Below are 17,028 nucleotides of genomic sequence, written 5' to 3' on the forward strand. Positions count from 1 at the left end.
TTTGATTAATAACAGAACATTAAATCTTAAGAATTTAACTTCTTTACTTTTAACCCAAAAATTAGCGGGTATGCTACTGAAACTTAGGGCAAGTCTAAGCATGTACGCTACACAATCCTCAATGATGCCGAGCTAGTCAATTGAGGGTTGAGTCTCATTCTACACATCAGAGAAACACCTCAGAAAAATGACAACCTGACCCATTGAGTTTTTAATTTATTGAACTCTTGGGTTATAACCAGGTCCCATTGTTCACGTCACATAAAAACAAACAGAAATACTACGTATATACACATTACACCAATGAACATAGTGGAGAGTGATTTTTGAGAAAGCAGGAAGTTTCAAGTTCAAATGCCTACTGCCATGGCTCCAATGGAGGGAAGATATAAAACTGTTATGGATTTGAATAGAAAAATGTATAGACAATTGCAGTGAGGCCATGTTGGTGAAGGCATAGATTGAGAAATAAAATTGAGAAGGTTAAGTAGAAAGAGAAGAAGTTAATAAGGTAAAAATTGTAACATTACACTGAAAATATTCTAAGTCTCACTCTTCTTTTCTATGTCCAGTCTGTCTTTTACGTCTTAGTCTTTCAGATTCCATAAGTCTCAGTCTTCAAAATGATGAGTCTCGAAACCATGTTTCATTGCATTATTAAGATTCAGTTATGCATGAGAAGAAATGACACGGGAATAGTAAGATTAAGTGCGAAACAAGGTAGGCTGCAACAAAATAACGAAATGGCCCAGGAGTAGTAAATTTTAAGTGTGAAACAGCGTAGTCTGCAACAAAAATAACCAAAATCCATTGCGCTCCTCTCTTTTAGATATATAATTCTCATAAATATAATTTACCAGAATATATTTTATTTGATGATAGTCGACATGAAATAGTCCCGGGGGACTAGACTAAAATAGAGTAAGTGTGAAAGTGGGAGCTGTGACTAAAATAAGAGTAAGTGTGAAAGTGAGGAACTGTGACCAAAATCAACCAGAATTGTGGATTTGTTTCTTAAATTTTATGATTATATAAACAATTTGATATAGAATACACGATATTTATTTAGATAATTTAATTTAATCTTCATAACTATTTCTTAACAATAAATTTAGCTTTTCTATTGTTATAATTACAACACAAGCAAGCAATAAGATATTTTATAACCAACTGCAGAGTACCTTAAAAACATTGCCCATTGCTCCATAATAGTAGTGTTCATTACTTCCTTTGCGGTAGTGCCTACTCTGTAGTTTGCATTGTCTTTTATTTTCTTTATGTGCTAGCAGAGACATTGGAAGCAAAAATTAAAAAATATATATATAAACCAAACAAATATTACATAAAAATTTATAAATAAATTATACAAATTTATTATTAATTTTAAAAAAAAGAAATCATAATAACACCACAAACAAGCACAAATAAGGTGTTTGAGAAAGAGCTACATTGTACCTGTATTATTTGTAGAAAAATATCTGGCCCTTTGCACACTGTGTTATGAACGTTCTCTATATAATGGAAGAAAAGCTGGAACAAGGAAATAATTAAACAAACCAACATCATTAACTCAAAAAGCCTAGAAATATATAAAGTTACTAAAACAGAAACTAGACGATTAGATAGCTGCTAATACAGGGAAATAAAATTTCTTTCACCTCATCCATCTTATTAGAAGAGGAATGGACATTTTGTGGACCAATTCTTTATCATTCAAGTAGCCCAGAAATACTTCTGCTTTAGGAATTTCCCGTCTCCGCTCTTGTTCACGAACTTCCTCTGTTTCTTGCTCTGGCATTCTAGCGCTCAGATGTTTATCTCACACCGACACCAGACAAATACATAATAATAGCTTTTGCCTCCTGTATGAGCTAAAACAATATTGTGAAAATTTGCTAATGTCAGAGGAAACATTTATGAAAAAAAAGATGTTTACGCGAATGCTACTTGGTCAAATGAATCAAAGGCGGATGGATCAATTAAATAAACGACAAAATTCACTCCGGGCAAATCTCTCTTTGCATCTCTGTAACTGTGGCCCTTGCCCCTGCCTATGCTGCTTAAACCACTGATGTGTGCTCTGTTGTTTCTAGACATCAAGGTTCTGAAAACGCCCAAAATCTTCTACGTTCTATGTTATGGCTTTACGCTTTAGCTTTCTCTTTCAGATTCCATGATTTAATAGAGGAAATGACTTCTGGAGGAATATGAATAAGTGTGAAAGCATAACCCTGGCAAACCCTGCTACCATCTTACGGATAATGTTCGTCAACCCAGTTCTAATTTACGTGAATAAATTTTATTTGAGGATATCCAAAATGCAATTTCTGGGTTTAGAATCAACCAGAATTTGAAGATTGTAAAAACGCCCAAAATGGAACACACCGAAATGTTTATTTGCTCCGAGTCTTGCGATTATGTTTCAGTATAATTGATTTTGGAGGGAAATCACACACTAACCTAATTCTCAGCCCTCTTTTCATAATTACTTAGCAGCAAAAAAGTTAGAATAGCTTCTGTATTTTTATTTATAAATTTATAAATCTACAAAACAAATTTATATGATAAATGTTATGAACTGTAACAATACAAGCAAGAAGATATTCAGAAGGTAAATTTATATCATAAATATTATTAACTGTAACAAACAATACAAGCAAGAAGATATTCAGAAGGTAAATTTATATCATAAATATTATTAACTGTAACAAACAATACAAGCAAGAAGATATTCAGAAGGTATTGCAGGTTACCTTAGGAATTATTTACAGATTGCAATTGTTGTTAATTGAAAGAAATCGAATCTGAATAAGCACAGGGACGTACTGGGAAGGAGCTACTCTCAGTAGCCTATTGAGAGTTATTTCTTTATAGTCAAAGAAAAATTTCAAACAAAAAATAAATAAACAAGAAAACAGCCGTAACCTCTGCAAATAATTAGGTATCGCAAACTGTTGTTGATATTAACCCAAATAGACCCAAATCTCCCTTACCTTATCCATCCAGTTACCAGAAGAGGAATGTAGATTGTCTTGCCCTGTTCAGTTCAGCGATTGAACGACCCAACAATAACTCTGCCTCCGGATCTTTTCCTCAAAAGCTCTTTCCTCTCTGCTCTTCTTCAAAAACTTTTTCCGCTCTGCTCTGGCGGTCTCTGGTTCTCACTCACAGACGTTGATTTCACACACACATTATGCATAAGCACCATTAATCCAAAAATTCTGCTAAGGTTATTAAAACAAAAACAAGAGAATTAGATAAGGCAATTGCTATTGAGAAATCAAATCAAATTACAAACAGACCCAGATCTCTCCAAGGGCCGAGAAATACTTGTGCCCAGGGAGGGATCTTTCCCTCTCTGCTCTGATCTTTTCCTCTTTGCTCTGCGCTCTCTCTGGTTCTCGCTCACCGACGTTGATTTCACACACAATCCACACATAACCACAACAATAACGATGACATACAGCACAAAAAAAACCAGAAACAGAAAAAAGGAACGAACAGGCACACCCACACAAAGAAGAAAAGAAAATGGGAGCGCTCCACGCATTCAATCATGACAAGCCAGACTACCAACGCCCTGGAGAAGATCAGAGAAATACGAGATAAACTCAATGAAATTGGGGCATGAGATATATATAGGGAACCATGCCATCTTTTCTAGCTTTTCTTAACGGTCAGCTTTTATCAAATCCTATGTGGGTCTCTATTGTCAAGCTTTTCTGCAGTGAATATGCTTTCAAGAAAAGCATCATGATACGGTAGGGTATGGGTTGAGTTCAATTTTTTATTTTTTTTAATAATATATTCTAAATTCTAAAATTTTGACAAAGGTTGAACGTATGGGTTGAATTCAAAATGCAAATTTTTTTCTTCTCATAATATATTCAAAATTCTAAAATTTTGATAAGGATCCGAAACCACTTGTTTTTATAAACAACTCGTAAATATAATTTTTATAAATATCTTAGAAATCTCCTCACATTTGTTCAATGGATGGTTACAGCGTCGTAGATAGTCTCGTTCACGCTCTCTCGAAGTTGAAGTTGTATAAGTCCCTTTTAACCAATCATAGAGGGCTATTGTTATAAATAAAGAGACATTAAAAGTGATTTTTTAAACAGTATATTAAATTTTTTTATTTAAAAAATAAATAAACAAATTATTAGGAAAAAATACAATTGTAAATACAAATGAGAATTTATATTTCTAATTAAAACTAATAAAGTGTTTTCAAGATCATGTAATTTATAATGTCTTAAGAAAATGAATTATTATGAATAATCAATTAATAAAATATACTATTTCTAATATTTTAAATTATCATACATATAAAGTTTAAAGTTTTAATTTATTATATTTTTTTATTATTTAATAAAGAAATTGATTTTAAATTTTAAGATGGGTTCAAATTTTATCATAAAATATAATAGTTAATTTTGAATTTTGATTTTAGTAAAATTTTAATATTTTGATTTTTGATGTTTTTAATTATTATATAAGGATTTGAAATTTCAAATCATTATAATAATAGGTTAAGATTTTTCTATTTTTTTATATTCTTTTAATGCTCAATAAATATGTTGGCTCTAAATTTTTATCACAAATATAATGACTAAACTTAACTCTTTATTTTAATGATTTTTAAATGTTATTTTTTTTTATGTAATCCTAGTGGTTACTTGTGAACACAATTGTGTTAGTAAATTTCTCTTGGGGACACCACACCACACCTCACACTAGGATTTATATTATAAATATGCTCATAACATTTACTTATAAAGAGACATATGAGTCTCATTTATTCTTGAGAAATAGATGTGTTAGTGAAACATCTAACAACACATCTACATGTTAGTATGAGGAATCAAAGTACATGAACAACATCTACATGTTATTCTGAGGAATCAAAATACATGATCAAGTTACATAGACAAACATTTCATAGCATGAGATTCGAACCCGGGTGGGGAGGAAGACAACAGAACGTCCCCACCACATGACCTGCACTTGCTTGACATGCACTTAGTTATGTTTACGTATTATACAATGGATTTAATTTTATTGTTCTAAGTTAAATATTGGCTATTAATTATTAATAGATTAATTTATCATAACTAACTATTTAAATAATCTTATTTTAAGAGTGAATTAACAAATTTGTATAAGTAAAAGAGTACAACATAAGTTGCGTCTGGATAAAGTCCTATATGTCTAAAAGATAAGTTATGTAGCCTAAACAAGATCCTATTACATGCCCAAAACAAAAAATGGCCTTGTCCTAATGCAAAATTGCCTTGTCCTTCTGAGTACTATATGTATTCTATAATAAATGCCTAGTTTATGAAAGTCTTAAAAAAACCTTTAATTCAACAATTTGCATAATGACTATCAACATCCTCCAAACCTACACTTTTTGGTATCAACCTCCTTGCTAAAAAACTCCCTTTCTTCATTGAACTACTACGCGATTTCTTTTTCTTTAATCCCTTCTCTAAGCAAGATTGTTGAGATCCATGAATTTGAAGTCATTAACTAATCACCTTTTTTAACAATTAATGTTAGATTCCACAGGAAACTACTTTCGACTACTACCGTTGCCAGATATTTTCTTTAAAGACACTAAAGACCCCATGATTTATACTACTTGTATTGTAATTGGGCTCTCAATTTCATGGATTTTTTTTGCTAGAATAAAGAGAGATGATTAGTTGCAACAAATATGCTCTTTGTGGCTTTGTAGAGCTCTCTAAAAATTCTGAAGGTCTCTAGAGTCAATATGTTTCCCTAAATAATAGTTGTCTACTATCAATAATTTGCAAGTCGTGTGAATAAGAACCTTTGTGTTCCACAACACCTACACACCCTAGTGCCTTCCCTAGCACTAAAGTAGAACTAGAGGGACCTCTCAGTGTCCCAATTCAACACTGCCAAATAAGCACATAATCAACCTAAGTCCCCCATGGAATCCAAAAGTTGAATTCTCTACCAAGGAGGCAACTCACCTAACAAGTATTGACCACAAAGAAGAAAATTTCATAATAGAAAAAAGACAATCACAACATTTACATGTCTTATTATGTGTATAAACACTCTGAATTCGTCAAACTTAAATGTCAACATCCCACAACAAGCCAAATTTTTATGGGGAGGAAAAACAAAAACATGCAAGAGAAGAGTCGACAATATGTAGACACAGGATTCTCATTGCTTACCATTAATGTTCAAGTGTTTGAGTTGTTTTCTAAGATTAAATGTCATGTGGTGTGCTAAAAATCCATTGGTAATAACTATATGTCGAAGTAACACCAAAATATGTGTCAACGTACTAGACATTAATTAGGGGATAAATTGGTGGGATTATGTACCATTAACCTTAATATCCCACTAATTTTGTTATGAATTAAAATTTTACCATCGATTTTCCTCTTTCTTATGTTATTGCAAGACCTAGTAGCATTGAATTTTGGTGAAGGTGCCTTATAACTGTCTACATCAATCTAAAAATGATGCTAGAAAGTTTCCTTCTAAAGATCAAGTCCTTATTTGCCTTGTTTTCAAAGAAAAAAAGTAAAAGAAATATTTCTCGCATAAGGAAGAAGACACTAGGCCCTTGATCAATGGTTTCCAATTTTTCTCAACCCTCATATTCATTGAGTGAGGGGATGATAAAATCTTCGTGAACTGGTCGACCAGGCCACACTCATCTATTTGCAAGGCACAAGATCAAGATTGAGTGGCGTTGATCTCCACTTTGGGGATTTCGTCCAACTTTTTCACAAACCGTGAGGGCTTAACCTTTTGGTATTTTGGCCCATTGGCCATTGGGTTGTTCAAGGCATCTATTTCTGGAATTAGCGGAGGGGGAGGAGTCAAATATCCCCCTAAGCTCATTTCCGTAAGGCAATCGAAAGAAATCGCAAGGCATGATTAGATCTGTAGGGCATTAGAGTTGTCATTTCCTTTCTTTCTAGTTCAAAAATGAATCCCTCTATGATAAGTTGCCTTATTCAAACTTTAACTTAATTGATGATGTTAAGGAACTAGTACAAAATTTTCGACATGAAAATAATAGGCCTTCCTCCAACCAAATAGATGTGTTAAAATTCAGAAAAAGTTGTAGACTATCAGCCTTACATTAAGCATTTCCTTAACATGACACAAGCAAAACTCTATGAGAGATTCAAGAATAAGAACACGGAATTGAACTTGGACCAAATATATTTTAAGAAATGCAAGCCTTGATATGTTAGAATACACATAAATTGCAACACATGTTGTTGTAGATACCATGTAAAACTTGACTATTTTTATGATACATATGTACACATTCACCATGTTTCACCTCCTAACAATATGCATGATTGCTCATCCATACTACCACTAATTTCATTGACATAATATATTCATAGGATCACGTGACCGAGGTCGAATAGAAAAAATATTATGAAAATTTCTGTTTATATGGGACATGTTATAGGTGCAATGGATTTGGATTATTGAGCTAATGCATTCATGAAAGTGAGGAGCACATATTTGGGAGGATGATAGCAGATATGCAAAGCTTCAAACATGTTACCTATGAATTAGATAGTGGGAAAGAAAGTAAAAATATTACATTGGTGAAGTCCCAAGTATGTGAAGATAACATTTCTTTTCTTATTTCAACTTCAAATTCAACATATATCTTTCTTATAATATTCTTTTAGTGTCACTAGATATAAATATGTGATTTCATGAAGGAATTTTTATAAAAATAGAAGCATATGTTCAACATGTGCATGTAGTGTGATGGTAAGATGAATAATTTAGAAAATGTAGGGACACCTTTCCCTTTGGAACTATATTGTCAGTTGTGTATTTTGTTAAGAACTAGACCATTCAATCATAGATGAGATCTAGAGCCAATATTATCATTTAGATCAAGTTAGCATAATGATACATATCACATATAGGCATGGGATATGTAGAGACAATGACAAGAGGATAATAGTAAAGGAGACAAAATTCTACATAAGTGATGATAGGAACCATGACCTACATTATGCACAACATTGCTTTCAAATGTTCTATGATCATTTGAATGATATAAATATACAAATAGATTGAAATTGGATTTGGTCAGATGGTTGTGTGGGTCAGTTAAAAAATGTTCATGTATTTAAATGGTTGAGTATATTACAAAAAACATACAATTGATCCCATATTTGGAACTATGAAAATTCCCTGAAATGCAGCAACTAGAATTGATTCTTCTAATTGATTAATTGTGTAGTTTATTTTGTTACAACAAAATAATGAATAAATCACACTGCAATTTCTTCACATAACAATGTTGTGGAAAATAAATTGGAAACTAAGAAATACAGCACACACACACACACACAATAAATTGACACTGTTATTTCTAGACAAAAGTCCTCGAAAAAACCCAATGTGGGAAAAATCGTGCAACAGATGAGGGTTTTATTATTATTATTCAACAAAAAAAAAATTGAGTACAATAAACTGGATGCCAAACTAGAAATACTCTCCTAAGAAATTACTGGAAAATTATTGAGGGAATTTTCCCCTTCTCCACAAGTAATTTGGCCTCAACGTGGCCTCAGAAATTGGCTATCTAAGGCCCCTACGCAGGCCTCTGCGTAGATGTTGCACAAGACTCTTTGCAGATGTTGTATAGTCCCTCACACGCACTCCCTGGATCTGCCTTTGAATCAAGCGTCCTGCCTGTTGATGCATCTGGAAGTTATTCTTTGTCCCTCTGAAAAATTACCCTGGTCTCCAACACCTAAATCAACCTCCTCTTCTGCTGAATCAAATTGCCTCTTTGAGAATCTACGCAAAACCATCCACAACCTCCTACGAAATAACTCAACCTCTCTCAGTTGACTCTTCTGACACTGGAATCTATGTTTCTACTCCTCTGCCTCTACTACTGATCTCTAGCTAGAATTCTCTTCCTAGTTGAATCTCTGCTCTCTAGGAAATTAGATCTACCTATATCACTCACTCACTCGATGTATATTCTCCATCCCCATCATCCTTCTCTTATAATCTCTTGTTGGTTAACCAACAACCATGATTAAGTCCTCATCAATGCCTCAAATCATCTCAAACTCAATCTATGTGATGTTTCTAGAGCATTCTCACTTTTCTCAATTAATACCCTTTAATTAATCAATTTCCCCAAGTTAAACTTAGGCATTTTTAATTATTGATCAATTAATTTAATTGAGTGTCTCTAGGTGTTTTCTCTCAAAACCATTTTTGGGTTTTGGAGATCTTGTGTTTCTTAGCCTCTCCAACCAAAGTTGAGACTAGAACACACGTTCGATGCTACAAAAACTAACATGAGCTACTTTGAGAGGGGGCATTACAAAGGTGAGCATGATGGGGATAGAGCACTCATAAAAACTACACTACAAAGGAATGAGATTAATTTTACGAGAAATCTTCATATCTGAGATGCAAAATCTATAGTCTAATGGTGCTCTACAATTATGTCAAATGGAGAAAATGAGCAACAAACATTAATAGGGATAGGTCACATGCTAAGAAATTTCTAGGAAGTGGTCAATATAGATTAGTCATGTTAATATCATTGCAACACAGTACAAGGAATTTGTGGATTTTATTCAATTTTAAGCTTGGACAACCATTTGATCGAAATATCGCCATAAAAATTGGCTTGCTTTTGTGGAGCATGTAGTGGTGGTGAATACGATGATTTTGAATCAATAAACTAGATTAATGAATGGTATCGTGTATCACTTGTAGTATACCCACGTGTAGTTGTTGAAACAATGGAACTAAAGGAGGTCCAATCCTCCATTTCAATAGGCTATGACCATATATCTTATTTTATATAGCTAGATAGAGATATCCCACATCATATCCAAGATCAATTTGTCTTTTTCATTTATTTGATATCAAAATCCCACTAGAATTTGCATTTGACTGTATATGGCATTTATATATATCTATATCTATATCTATATATATATATATAGAGAGAGAGAGAGAGAGAGAGTTGTTTGCCCAAAAAAGAATGAATGTTGCACTGATTATGGGTTGGAACAATGCATACAAAGGAAGCAAACTCTCAACACATTATTAATTGATGATGAAGGCAATGGATTTCCAATTGGCATGATGGTTGTTAAGGGTGAATATCTTATACTAGATGGAAATTCAAGAGAGACTGGTGGTTATGTATTCATTAACTATAGACTAGGTGTAGTGGTGTATCACTTTAACACTTATTCATTGGTACAACATCCAACTACAAACAATGTCTAGCAATAGCTCGCACACAGAACACTACTTCTAACCTCATTCATATCATGAGAGACATATGGAGACCATTAGCAATAGAGTTGATCCAAATGGTTTAATTGAATGAAAGCTAGTAGTAAACAAAAGAGGTAGAATGACATATTAAATGTTATATTCTATGTTGAGGTACGTGTATTGTTATGTTATTACTTTAAATGCATACATAATACATATGAATATTTTTTTTCTAATGTGTTTACATATGATTATGACATTTTTAATTGAGCCTTCATTAGCACATGATAGAACCTCAATAATAACCCCAATGTTTTCTAACACCACCAATCAATATATTGGAAAGATTAAATTACCAGAACTAGGGTCTCCCTTTCTCCCTCCTCCTTCCCCCCAACTATCTTCCCCCCTTTTCCTCATCTCCCTCGCTTTATCATTGTACCTTTCTCTCTCTCCCTCTCCCCATGTCTCCCTTCTCTCTCTCCCCCTCTCCCCCTCTCCTCCTTCTATCCCCCTCTCCCCTTCTCTTCCTTCCCCATATTTATATCTTTCTCTCTACCATTATTCCCCTATTCCTATTTTTCTTCATTTCCCCATTGATCTCTCTCTCACCCCAACTATAGATATTACATATATGAATAATTTTTTCCTATACATTTACATATGTCAATGATTGTTTTAGTGCATGTGTATGACTCCATTTCCTTTCTTTGTGCCTAGTTTATCCAAATATTCATTATCACATGAGAACCTCTCCATAAGAACTTCAATATTTTTAATACCACCAATCAAAATCTTGGAAACATCAAATTCCCTGAAATATGGTTTTTCTCAATGAAGAATAGTGCAATTTTTCACAAGGGGGTAAATCTTGCAAAACAATGGTTCAAACCACTATGGGTGGAGTGATCCTGTGGGCCCTAGCCAAAGACACCTATCAAAGATAACATAACCCAATTATGCTACATGGTTTGGATTTTATGCCCTCATAGCAAATTCACTAAGTGTCCTTAAATGCCATAAGCAAGTAAATTATAACTAGCTATTAAAAATTGACCAGGCCTTTAATTAATGAATTTTTTATTGCCTTGAACTTAAAAAATAAAGTTCTATCTAGGGGAACCTCTCACCCATGATTCCTTTTCATGGATACCATTTTATTGGATGATCTTCAAAACTAGGGTTTTTCTTTGTGAGGGATATTGCAATTTTTTCACAAGTGGGTCAATATTTCAAAACAATGGCTCAAGCCATTATCATTTATAAAATCACATGGGCCCTAGATAAACACATCTAATGGATATGATAAAACCTATTTATGCTACAAAGTTTGTATTTTATTCCTTTGAACCAATTCACAAAGTATCCTTGAATGGCCTCAACAAGTGAGTTGCAATTGGCCATAAAAAACTAACTAGGCCTCCAATCAATGAAGAATCAATTGCATTGGACTCTAGACACTAAGTTCAAGCTAGGAGTGTCCCTCACCTATGATTTCATTTTGTAGATACCATTTTAATTTATGATATCTAGAACTAGGGTTTCACTCAATGAGGGGTAGTGTAATTTTTGCACAAGGGAATCGATATTTCAAAACAATGGCTAAAGCAACTATGGGTGGTGTGATCACATGGTATGAAGTAAATAAAAACTATCAAAGTTAACATAACCCAATTATGTTACATGGTTTGGATTTCACGCCACCAGAAAAGAAAAAATTTATAAACTTTCCTTGAATAGCCTTAATAAGGGAGTTGCAATTGGCCATAAAATCTTGACTGAGCCTTGAATGAATGAATCATTGATTATGTTGGACTCAAAAATCAATTTAAAACTAGGGACACCCCTCACCATGATTCTATTCCACAAATACCATTTTTTTATGATCTTTGGAACTAGGGTTTCATTGACTGAGGGATAAGGAATTTTTTCACAAGGGGGTAAATCTTTCAAAATAATGGATTAGGCCATTGTTGGTGTTGTGATTGCATGGGCCCTGGCCAAAAAAAATTGTCAAAGTTGATGAAACCCATCTATGTTGTGCAATTTATATTTTTTTCCCCTAGACCAAATTCACAAAGTGTCCCTGAATGATCTCAACAAGTGAGTTGCAACTGGTTATCAAACTTGCCTAGGCCTCAAATCAATGAACCATTGATTACATTGGACTTAGGAAACTATATTCTAGGTTGGGGAACCCCTCATCTATGATTATGTTTCTTAGATACCATTTTATTCATTGATCTTTAGAACCATGGTTTCACTCACTTAGGGGTATTGCATTTTTTGCACAAAGGGTCAATCTTTCAAAATAATGGCTAGGGACATGTTGACAATGATGGAGGTCACCAACATGTATGGGGATCTCCATGATGTGAAGTCCAAACTAGACCTCACACCATTTGTTGTAGGATTCCCATCCGGCTATATGGTCTAGCCACCATTAGAAAGGTTTCAAAGATGTGCCTTTGTTACAAAACATACAAAAGAGATCACAACTCCTCTTTGGGGAAGCAAGTATGTAAGCTTTGTGTGACACAAAATGTAAGATGCACATGGAACTTCCATGGATGGTAAAGGGAAATGAGCCTCTGGTTAGGAAGGTAATAGTACTATCCTAAGGGAAACCCGTGAGCGAAGAGAAAGGCTTGTTGATTACTTGCAGATTAGTCCACACAATAAACAACAATCATGAAAACATAACAACGCCTATTCAATAATATTCATATTGAGCAACGAATTAGTTCATTAGACTTAGTATGTAATTAAACTGACATATATTGCAATAATAACAAGAAGAATCCTACTATATCCATGATACATGCATGAAGAAGTGTTGGCTCATAGAGCTTCTGATTATGAATGAAAGATCCCAAGTACACTGTTACATAGATGAAACACTAGATCTAGTAGTGGAACATGAAGCCACAACTTGCTTCTCCAAAGAATGATCTATCTCCTATGCACTACAAGAGAATCCAAGGCGAGATTCCAAAATCCAAGCCCTTAGCTTGAGTTATGAGGAGCTATTTATAACTAATGACAATGGCCTTTGAGCTTCCTCATGATTCTTCAACTCCTATGACTTTTCATATTCTATACATGACTCTTTACATTCCATATGTGGCCATTCACATTCCACGTGTCTCTTGGACTTCATTACATACAACTTATTACAAAAGACAAATTACATATGAGATAGTGGCTATATGTGACAAAACTGATAATAGGACAAAGTCTTATCAAATTGAAAATAATTTGCTTCATCATGGAGCTCATTAGTGATGTATGTGTGTCATGCTCTGAACTCCATAGAGATGACTTTGACCCGAACTGGAAAGTTCGTTGCATATCACATCTTCACCTCTAATGCTTCTGTCAATATAGTCTTGGAGCTTAATTGTACATTATTCCATATCCATGAGAGTTTCATGTGAGCTTTGACTGGTGCGATGGCATATTGTAGAATAACGTCTTTGGTGATCTCCAAGCCTTCTTGTTCTGATGCTTGTTTGATATGTTCTATGTACTTCCTAATCTCCTAGAAGATGATTTTCCTGCCTCTTATCTCTTCAAGTCATCCTATCGAAGGCATCCCATATTTTTATGCTAAAGAATTGAAAACATTGTGAAAACGACTGTAAGCGGCAATGGTGTTAGTCGCTTGTTCTTCAAGATGGCTGTAATTCTGATGGTTAAGTCTCAATTGCACTCGGTCCAATTCAATGACAATCCTATCCTTTCTAACCAACTATGGCAGAACATTCAATTACTTGGCAACCGATTCCTAAAGTTGATCAACCACTCTGCTTGCCACTTTCAAGAGCTTAAAGACTTCTTGTAGTTTCTTTTGAATTCCAACGAGAGGATCCACTACTTGTTTTACAAGTATCATTTCATCATATAACCATGCCATGGTATCCTCCATTTTCCCTAGTTCCTCCTACATGGTTGACTGTCATTCTACTATATTGAAGTTGTGTGAAGATAATTGTTGATTTTCCGCAGCAATGTCTTCAACCTGTTGCTTCATTTCAACTAGATCTCTCCTTAATCGTGCATTCTCATTCAACATATATTCAGAGTTGTCCTGTGTTGTTGTAGAAAAAGCAACATTTGCCACTTTGATTTCCCTGGGATTACTTCTCGTGTTGGAAATTATCACATTTTTTGTAGATATCGAGATTGGATTATGAGGATCACTTGGGAATTATCTTCGCCTTTGTTTCACGATCCTCTTCTTGAGCTAATCAAATGTGACATTGCACACATCCATGACTCTGTCTTCAAGTGGAGGTGGAATTCCCATTTCATCAAATGGGAGATACCCATAAGAGAAGGTTCTTCTAGAGAACCTGGTTCATCATTTATGGGTTGGATGGTGTCATCTTCCTCCAACTCTTCCTCTATATCCTATGTCAATGGTTCTTCCTCCAGTCTCTGTGTTGCTTCTTCCTCCTGTGACTGCCTTTGTTGCTCCTCCTCTACTCTCCTTCTTTCCTCTTCTTCTTATTGTTTCTTTCTGAGCAACTCATCTTGCTTCCTCTTTTCCTCTTCTTCTAATTCTCTCCTCTCCTGTTCGGCTTGAATAGCTTCTGTGTTCAAAGGATCGGGTTTCCATTTCCTGTTGCTTTCTCCTGCTGAATCATGCTTACGCGAGTTTTACAAATTTTGTTTTATATATTGAAATAGTAATATTTATTTAATTTTCATTAGAATTTAATATTATTTTATTTCTTTTTGTATAATTTAATTAACTTGTAAATTAATTAATTTACAATTAATTTAAGATATTTAATTATATAATTTGAATATTAATAATTGTAATTAATTACTTTTAATTGTACAATTAATTAAAACTAAAATTTTTAAATTTTGGCCCAAGCAAAATATTTTCCAAAATTCTGGCAATTTTGACATTTTAATTTTGGAGGCTCATAAGTTGAGTTTTACTTGGTCAATGAGGCACAAATGAGCACATTAGATAGATAAAATCATGGAGAATATTTATGAAGTCTTTGCATGACAAATTCGGCCATTAAATGAGTTTAAAATTTAGCAGAAAGTTAAACTCTGAATTTGTAGCCAAAGCTAATTTTTGAGTTTAATTTTTGCATTTTCATTAATCCAAAGCCTCTGTTGATTGCAGATCCATACGATTCTATTCTCTTTAATCAATAAGATCTTTACATGGATCAATGTGAAGCACATATTTATTTTTATTTATTTAATTAATTAAATTTTGATTGGAGATGTTTGTTTTCCATATTTTATATTTTTGACTTTGATTTGCATTTAAATTTAATTTTGACTGGTTTTTGACAAAAAAACAATTGAGGAGATGAGGAAGAGAAGATTTGAATCAATGAAATTGCTCCATCAAGAGAGAAAAAGAATTGAGGCCAATCAAATTTGTGGAAGCAAATTCATTCCCCAAACAATTCTCTCATTTTAATTTCATTTATAATTATAAATATGGTTTTTAGAGAATGAACCAGGGATTCCTCTTCTCTGCATCTAAGAAATTCTAAAGCACTATTGTAAGGGATTTTTTGCTGTAGATGAGGGGAAATAAATCAGATCTGAGTTATTGGGATTTGTATTTTTCAATTCTAGACTTTGTATTGGGAGCAGAGCTTGCACTATTGCAACTTTTTCTTTTAATTGCGAGACTTGTGATTTGAGAAAGATTGTTGGAGATCAATTCAAGGAACATAATACAGAAATCAAGTTTTAATCAATTTGTATTTTTAAATACTATTATTTTTAATGCAAATTTCATCTTTTTAATGACAGATATGTGTAAAATGTTTTTCATGTTGAACACTATTGTTTAATATAAAGATGAAGGTCTTTTTGAATTAGCTTTCTAGTTCATTGGTTTTGTATATCTATTGTTAATTTTCTCTTTTGCTCTTATACTCAAATCAGATTTATGATTAACTATTTCCTGAGAAATGTTCTATCTAAATTCAATTTAATTATCATTGACATTAAGAGAACTATTTCCTAATGTTTTTGGTTGATCATTCATTGTTAATTGATCTTTAATCAGAGCATGTTTTGGTAATTATAATATCAGCTAGGAGAACTATTTCATTAGCCAGATATTCACCTAAAACAAAGCATGTTAAAATCTCAATCATTTAATTAATTTGTTCTTGATTGAGTTAGATCTACATCTTCCTAATCAAGATAGGCTTAGGATTTCTTTCTTTTTGCTTGCATTCTAGGATTAATTTGCATTTAGATTAATAATTACATTTCTAGAAGTCTTTTTATCAAAGAGGAAAACTTTAGTTGTGGCTTGGATGATCCATAAATCAGCTTAAGGATCACTTTTTTGCCTAAGCTCAACAAGAGAGTTGAACTGATGTTTCTTCTCTATTGGCAAGTAAAAGACATACTTTAAGCCAACGAAGATAGAGAGAAGGTAACTAGACCTAGTTTAACCAGTTGGGACCACCATTCCAAATAGAAAAGGAGCTGCTTTAAGTTCCCGACCAGGTGGTATCCCTTATAATGTTGAATGGTCATTTTGGGCATCAACATTTTTTGCACTAAAAGGAGAGAAATAGTAAATTGATTTCTTTAAAGATCTTATGCTTTAAGATTTTATTATTATGGCTCCATGCAAAAGACCTCCTTGGAGTTTCTTTATTGGACCCCATCCAACAACCACTCCGGTAAAGGTAGTCCAGACCCTGTCTCTGGTAAAATATAATGGTAAAGCCA

This window comes from Pinus tabuliformis, chromosome 7 (genome assembly GCF_031772625.1).
Source record: "Pinus tabuliformis cultivar Carrire ecotype Pingquan chromosome 7, CPIR1, whole genome shotgun sequence".
NCBI classification, from domain to species: domain Eukaryota; kingdom Viridiplantae; phylum Streptophyta; class Pinopsida; order Pinales; family Pinaceae; genus Pinus; species Pinus tabuliformis.